General features: G+C 40.5%; 2 long non-coding RNA genes across 3 annotated transcripts; both read left to right on the forward strand.

The window, feature by feature from the left end:
- The first annotated feature begins 522 nt into the window (after positions 1 to 522).
- LOC124706060 lies at positions 523 to 3,248 on the forward strand. Of its 2 annotated transcripts, XR_007004259.1 has the most exons (3): positions 523 to 712; positions 1,231 to 2,250; positions 2,815 to 3,248. It is a non-coding gene; the product is annotated as an uncharacterized LOC124706060 (long non-coding RNA). The 2 variants fall into 2 exon arrangements; XR_007004258.1 differs by having other exon boundaries at positions 1,231 to 3,248.
- Positions 3,249 to 3,894: 646 nt separating this feature from the next.
- Positions 3,895 to 4,874, forward strand: LOC124706084. Its single transcript, XR_007004277.1, has 3 exons — positions 3,895 to 4,200; positions 4,414 to 4,527; positions 4,624 to 4,874. It is a non-coding gene; the product is annotated as an uncharacterized LOC124706084 (long non-coding RNA).
- The last annotated feature ends 2,843 nt before the right edge of the window (positions 4,875 to 7,717 follow it).

Genomic DNA, 7,717 nt, shown 5'->3' on the forward strand with positions numbered 1-7,717 from the left:
TATATATATATAGAGAAACTCTATTAAGCACCTGGGTGTAGAATAAATTATTCTGCTCCCAGGTCGGTCGACCGAGCCGGACCAGGCAATGCTCTACCGAACCAGTTAAGCCAAACCCAATTAATCTCTAGCATCCCACCCCGGCTGCTGTAAATTATTGCTTTTTTTTTATGACGACGGTTCCTCCCCAAATTTCTGCCCGTGGGCTAGTAGCAGCTTATCCTACCACAGTCTAATCGAGCGCATCGTGTGCAGCAGGCGGTTCAAGAATTTTGGGGAGCGACTGCTCTTGCGATTGCGGCGGCCGGGAAGACGCCGAGGCCGGTGATTACGGCGGCGGCGAGCAGCTGCAGCAAGATCGCGGTGGGCGGCGAGCAGCTTCAGCAAGATCGCGTCGGGCGGCGAGCTGCTGCTGCAAGATCGCGGCGGGCGGCGAGCTGCTGCAGCAAGATCGCGGCGGGCGGCGAGCAGCTTCAGCAAGATCGCGGCGGGCGGCGGGCGGCGGGCGGCGGGCGGCGGGCGACTTCAGCAAGATCGCGGGGAGTGGCTGTAGCTGGAGATCGCCCCGGCGGCGAGCGGCTACATCTGGGGATATGGGCGTCTTGAGCCGTGGTGAGCAACTGGCGGCGTTGGTGCCTACATGGTGATCCGAGCAGCTTCGGCAGTGCTGCGGGCGTAGCATGCCGGCCAGCCGGTGGGCTTCGACCTCAAGGTAAAGTGTGGCGCTAGATCCTTTCTTTCTTTAGCCAGCAGCAGTGTCGCAGTTTCCACCGGTTGAATCAATAAAAAGAAGTACTACTACTGTTCTTCTATCACAAGCAATGGCTCATACGGATCTGTCAATAGTGTGTAGGATTCAGAAATTTATGGCACGGTTAGCCTCTGTAACCTGTCCTTACTGGTCAAACTAATGTTGGTACTTGAGTTGAGTTGATCTAGTTTTTGACTGATCCTTCTTATGTGGGATATTTTGCAATTTGTACTGTCGACTAGCTCATCAAGTAGAGTTACTTAATTACTGATGGTTGTCTTTGCACTCACAAAAATATAGATTCAGACATTCAGTATGCCAAATGTATTTAAATCTGGGCAAATTACAACAGAGGATATTCCAATTTATGGCCATTGACCATTGATGACATTCTATTGTGTTTTAATTTTTTTGTTTTATGGGAGGGCATGAGGCCATGAATTATGTCACCTGAATTGCATTATGTACTTTTTGGGCAGAGCTGAACCATACGAAGAAGCAGCATGAGACATGGAACACTGGTCATGTTTCCTCACGCTTGAGGTGGGTTAAATTATGTGCTGTCTTCCTTATCTTTTCCTCATTTTCAGGACATCCTTTACGTCTAAGCTGGCGTTTCTTGTTTATCTTTCAATTTATCATTTGGCAATCAGATCCTTGTCGATTTATAGCATAGTTATATTATGATGTTTGTTCTTAATGGTCAAACTAATGTTGGTACTACCGTATGGGGACTATGTTAATCTAGTTTTGTACTGGTCCATATGGAGTTCTTTGCATTTGGCACCTGGCGAATAGCTCATCAAGTAGGGCTCCCTAATTTCCGATGGTTGTGTTTTCAGTCACAAGTATATAAATTGTATTGTATATATTTAGTTATTGTGCGGCATCAGCAGTACCCGTACTTACTGTTCGCAAAAAATACAGTTCTGGGAGGGTGCTTGGAGATGTAATTTCCTTCTTTATCATGTAGCTGTTTCCCATGTGCTTGTTTACTGATTTAGGCAGTCCGCAACAAGGGATGACGCTGGCTACTAGAGCCACATCTCTACCATTTTGGATGAGTAAGTGACGATATTTTATCTGGTTCTGCATCATCTTGGTTCGTAATTGTTATATTTTACTCGAGATAGTTATTTTCCTGTAAAAAATGAATCTTTACATAAGTTGTTAATTTTTTGGTTATCCATCTTTTTTTTAATTTGTTGACGTCAATGGTGTCTCCAATCTATTTAGTGGCCATTTCCAGCTAGGTTCTTTGTGAGAGTGCCTAATTGGAAGCAATTTGGTCTGGTGCTAAAATGTTATCATGGAACCCCACAATCTGATGGAGACATATATCCTCTATCCTCCAGTTCAGTGGGATAATGAGCTAACATTTGTTTCGATGAATGACTGGATGCTCTTTATTTTCTCTTCCTTACAAATGCTTTAGTCATTTATAGTTGATGGTCATGCTTCTCGAAGTTGTTTTTGTGGAATTCTTCTCTAATCTTCAGGTGAGTATTTTCTCAATGTAAAATCCCCAAATATCTATTACGTCACTCTTTCCTGTATAACCTATGAAAGTCAGATCTAACTAAAAGGGGTCATGTTTTGATTATGGTTTTATAAGGAAGTTACACTAGTGACCATACAAATTGTCCACTGCCATCACTGATTTTAAATGGATCAGATGTAGTATTTGCTGCCATCTTTTATATATATGGCTGACGACATGGCATCCAATGCTTCATAATTGTGGATTATAGTCACTTGACTTTAGTATGTAAGGTTAGGGCAGCAAATAATTCCAGCATTGTTGGGACTGAGTTCTTTTTTACAGATGAATTTTGGAGAGCCATTTAAGTGTTTTCTTGTAACTTTTTCCTGCTTACCTAGAACTAATGCAATTGCTTCACTAGCAGTTCACTGTATATTTTCACCGGCATAACATGCTCAATATGTGATGCTTCTGTTTGAGAAATAACACTTGCTGAAACTACTGCATATGTTTATACAACAGATGGACATATGATAATATCTCATCGTAATCGTATGTTACATGTTATTTTATTTTGAAGATCAAGAGAGATGATGTTTCCTTCATGAGGCTAGTAGTAATGGACCGTAATGGAGGGTGTGGCTTTTGCATTCACAACCCTGGTGGGACGATCCGTGCCGCAATTATGGAGCATTTGCAAGGTTTATCTATTGATCTTCATGCAGTAGGCATTGCATGTGACAAGGATTCCAGCTCGCACCAGATTCTGGAACTGAAAAAGTGGCAGTAAAAACTGATCTGATACACCAAAGCGAACAGTTGAAAATTGTGTCTTTGTAAGCTTGTTGTGTAATTGTGTTTTTTTTTCTTCTTCTTTTGGATAAGTTGTGTTGCAGATCATGGCCTAGCATGACATGGCACCTTGATATGTCATCACATGTGTATCTTGTATTTCATTAGTTGACCTTGCACTTTATCCTTGTTTAATTCCACTACCAATTTTCTTACATAGCATCCCAACGATAATTTCGTATCGTTGCTGAGTTTTCTTACGTTGGATCCACAAGTTTTTACATCGATTCTTTATGAAGCAAAGAAGGCCTATCTGGCACACTTACCATTTTCGTTAGTTGGCCCATTTTCATTACGTTGGCATGTTGAGGCTGGCGGCCCGGTTCGGGTGGCAGTATCTGTCTTCGTAAGAAGCCCACCTTTTCTTATGTTCCAAAGCAAGTTTCTTACGACAGAAGTTGGAAAAAATCAAACCCACCCGAGCGTCGCATGGATTGGCACGGGCGCTCGCCTACAGATCGACCGGGGTGCAGAATAACTATTCTGCTCCCAGGAAGTCAAATAGCGCGTCTCTCTCTCTCTCTCTCTATATATATATATATATATATATATATATATATATATATATATATATCGAAAATTACCAACTACAAAGGAGGGTAGCTACGCACGTGTCCTACGGTCGACGCGTGTATAACGTCGTTTCACTAGGACTAACGTAAAGGTGCGCGACGCGGCCTGGAGCTAGCTCACACTTTCATCTCCTTTTTCTACTTTCCCAATACTTTTTCTTCTCCCCGAAACAACATGTCTCTTATTTTCTCTCTCTTCGTCATCTGAATGCTTATCCCCTTCTCCACGTGAAGCACAACAATGGATTCCCTTGTCCTGTCTTTTACCTTTCGTTTCAGCTCAATGGTGAGCCGTCGCTAACCCCAAGCCGCGCCGATCTCCAACCTATCCGGTCCGGCCTTGCCTCACCGAGCCTCCGTCAGCTAGATCTGGCGACCATTGTTGCGTCCTCGACCACGACACACCATGGATCTGCTAGCCTCCACCCTGCCGCAGCTGGAGCCCAGCTCCCCAAAACGTCATACACTCCTCCCTGCACATATTCATTGGAACAAGGAAAAGTACACATTGAATTTCTTCCATCGTATATGGATTCAGAAAGGTAAGGCCTACAGCACTAAAGCGGTTTGATGTTTTCCATGCTCTCTCTCTCTTGGTCTCTCTCTCTCTCTATGGAGATGTATCCATTTACTGAATTGATGTTTTGATTCATGATTTCTTCCATCAGTTTCCTTCATGCTCTGACATGAACTAAAAAAATCTGTACTGGTCCATAGTCCTGATGAGAAATGAGTTTTTTTTCTTTATCAAAAAGGTTGGTTGCATTGCTCAGAAAAATTGGTCATCAAAATAGAATTGGGCAGCTAGTGGTGATAAAGCACGAGCTTCTCCATTAACCAGAAGGCTCAACAGGGAAGACTGAGATTTGGTTCGTTCTATTTTTCCTTTGTGGTACATTCCCCTTCCTTTCTTGCTTTTTTTAAAATCTGTACTTAGCATTTTTTTTCTCATCTTACTCTATCAGATTGTGGAGTTGATGTGTGATTAGGCACATGGATTTGAGGTTGGATTTTCTTCTGCTTCCGGCATATGGATTAGGTAGGATTATGCAAGTTTTTGACCTAGCTTGATGGATCCGTGTCTACAAAAAAAGCTAGGATTTCTAGATGGGAGGATTTTATGCTGACCACGCTGAAGCCAATTGCATGTTCTCCAAGTCTGTTTTTTTTTTTTGGAAGTTTTTTTCCACCTTATTGAGAGGCAGATCATTAGTGGTTGTCACATCTGTAATTCACTTCAGCTTCCATAAGGAGCCATGCATATATCAGGTCGTGTGCTTCTGTTAATTCGAGAGCTTAAGTGTTAACAATATTTAGATTATTTTTGTATGGTATCCCTCTTTTCTCTTCCTCTGAATCAAGTACTGTAGTATTTATCCATGCTCAGAAAATTGGTTACCAAGCTGGAATTGGGCAACTATTGCACGAGGCTCGGCAGGGGGACCTAGATTGGTTTTTTAATAGATTACCGAGCCGAGCTGATATTATTTAGATGTCCGTAATGATTTTCTGAGCTGCGTTTGGTTCACCCTCCCTTAAGAAAAAAATTCTCACTAGCATTTTCTTTTTCTGGTGTGGTACAAGGCTACATGCTATAATAATTTTTGCAGGAGGTACAACCGGCGATAATAACTTGTTTAATTAAAAAATAGGCAATGCTTAATTAATCACAAATACTGAGTGAGCGTACACTGCTGAACTGAATTTTGCTCAACTAGACTTATCTTATGTGGTAACATTTATCCAACAATTCTTTTACTCCACACTAAAACTATCTAGAACCAGGAGTGCTAGTCAGATTTGAATCTGCAAGCAGAAGGTAGAAGAAGGTACTCGTCCAGCTTTCTATAGTGATACTGTTTTTTTCACATAAATAGTGCAACGACCGGTGGTACTAGTGAGTCCTCAAGCACCAATTTCTTTAGTCCATGCCTACAATCTGGGCCGTTGTATTTTAACATTCAACTAAAATGTTGTGAAGAAAATACATAGCCTTATATCGACAACAAATTTTCTCTCTGCTGCAGCCTTTTTGATGAAATATTAATGTAACTTTATTTGCTTATTTGATGTAGAGATGAAAAATAGCATAGAGAGTCACGGAGCTACAAATATATTATCTTGAAGCAACTGTACACTGTTTTAGGCTATTTTATTTGCTCTTAGATGCATGTATGGAGACCTACCTTCCTTTTTTTTGTCAGGTGTGTTCACTTTATATACAGTGGACCATGCACGACACCAACTTATAGTGGAGCCTAGCACCTTTTTGTCATGAGCTGGCACAAGGTATAAGCCAGGACCGTGAAGTGGCCGTTAATCATCAGTTCTAGATGCCCAACATCCAACGGCTCAAACCATAGGGGTAGCTACCACCCATTGCAGGAAATCCACACTCATATATATATATATATATATATATATATATATATATAGAGATATATAGATCATCATTTTTTATGTTTTTATCTGCTTTGAAATGAACTTTGATTTTTACATATTTCCTTTGATGTGCGTAGGCGTTTTTTCAAGATGGTATGCAATATTTGTGGTAATTCAGATGGATCATGTAGGGCCAAAACAAGGGATTGCTCTTTTTTCATATCAGAGATGTTGGTTAACTCTGTTCATTCACTGGTACATTTCATGGGTTCTACTTGTTTTCATCTGATTTATCACTGCACCAATATATTTTTATTTTTCTTATGAAATGTTAACCTGATGTCATGTTTCATTTTGCTTGCTTTTCTTTTGTAGACTGTTCCATGCTATGTTAGGAACACGATAAACTTGATATCTACTGGGAGCAATCACATACCTGTCTATGATGATGTAGGGATCAATTACATTTTCAATGTAGCGAAGAATGAGTCGTTAACAAGTTTCTATGGTCAAGGATGGAGGAATTTTCTATCCAATTCGGATTCGCAAACTGGTGATTTTGTTCTGAGTCAAATGACCAACAAATCTGATGCCCATGTAACCCAACAACAATGTCCCATACCAGTAAGGTCCAAGATGATAATTCCAGTGATACTCCTAGTGATTCAAGTGAACAAGATTCAGAAGAAGGTGACATGATTTATTTTTTCAATCTTTTATTGAATTGTTTTTCGTTTATTTCATATGGTTATTATCATGTAATATGTCTCCATCTTAACCATTATTAGCTCACTCAAACTTTTCGTTTTCTTTGTTACCAATGTATGCCACACACAATGTTGTTGTTATGACAAGGCCACTTGAATGGATTGTTGACCTCATGTTACACTGGAGAGCAACTATTAATATGAGAGGCACTGGGTTAGGACCATTGTTTGTCCACAAACTCACTGACACAAACAGTAAAAGGTTTCTGATGGTAAGTCTGTAAGTTGTGTACTTATTCTTTTTATGCCATGTATTTTTTTGTCTGTGTCATTTTCTATATGAATTTTTAATGTTTTCCAGTACTAATCATCCCGCGAACATGTCTTCTTATATTACTTTGTTTCTTTTATTGTATTGCTCAGAAAATTCTGAACATTGTGGTCCAAGCTCTACAACTGGAACCATCAGGTGATGTGGTTCTATCAATAGTGAAAGTGCATGGAGCCCCCATGTGTGGTTTTGGTAATTGATAATAATCCCTATGGACTAATGTTTGCATTGAGTTATATTTGTAGGAACGGTCCATAGGCAATGCTTGAACCATATGTTGGCTTCAAGGTTGCAATAAGAAGAAATTTATGAAGAATATCAAGTGTCTTCTTGAAGATGAAGATGAAGTGAGCCCTCAAAGTTAACTTCAAGACATCAACATAATGAAGAATGAAGAAATGAAGCGCAAGTTCAAGATGAGTCAACTCGAAGAGATCTTATGCTTGAAGCTTGTCATCCATATGGTGATCATGGATATGTGAAGATGCACCGAAGAAGAAGCTCTCCCATAGTGGAGTATGGGAGAGTAATTCACATGACTTCATCAAGTAAGCACAATCAAGAAAGGTGTTCCATATTGTTGCGATCAAGACCGTCATCATCGAGCTCAAGTGGAATACGCGAGATTAAGGTTTGCTC

The sequence above is a fragment of the Lolium rigidum genome, chromosome 4, assembly GCF_022539505.1.
Source record: "Lolium rigidum isolate FL_2022 chromosome 4, APGP_CSIRO_Lrig_0.1, whole genome shotgun sequence".
Classification (NCBI taxonomy): Eukaryota; Viridiplantae; Streptophyta; class Magnoliopsida; order Poales; family Poaceae; genus Lolium; species Lolium rigidum.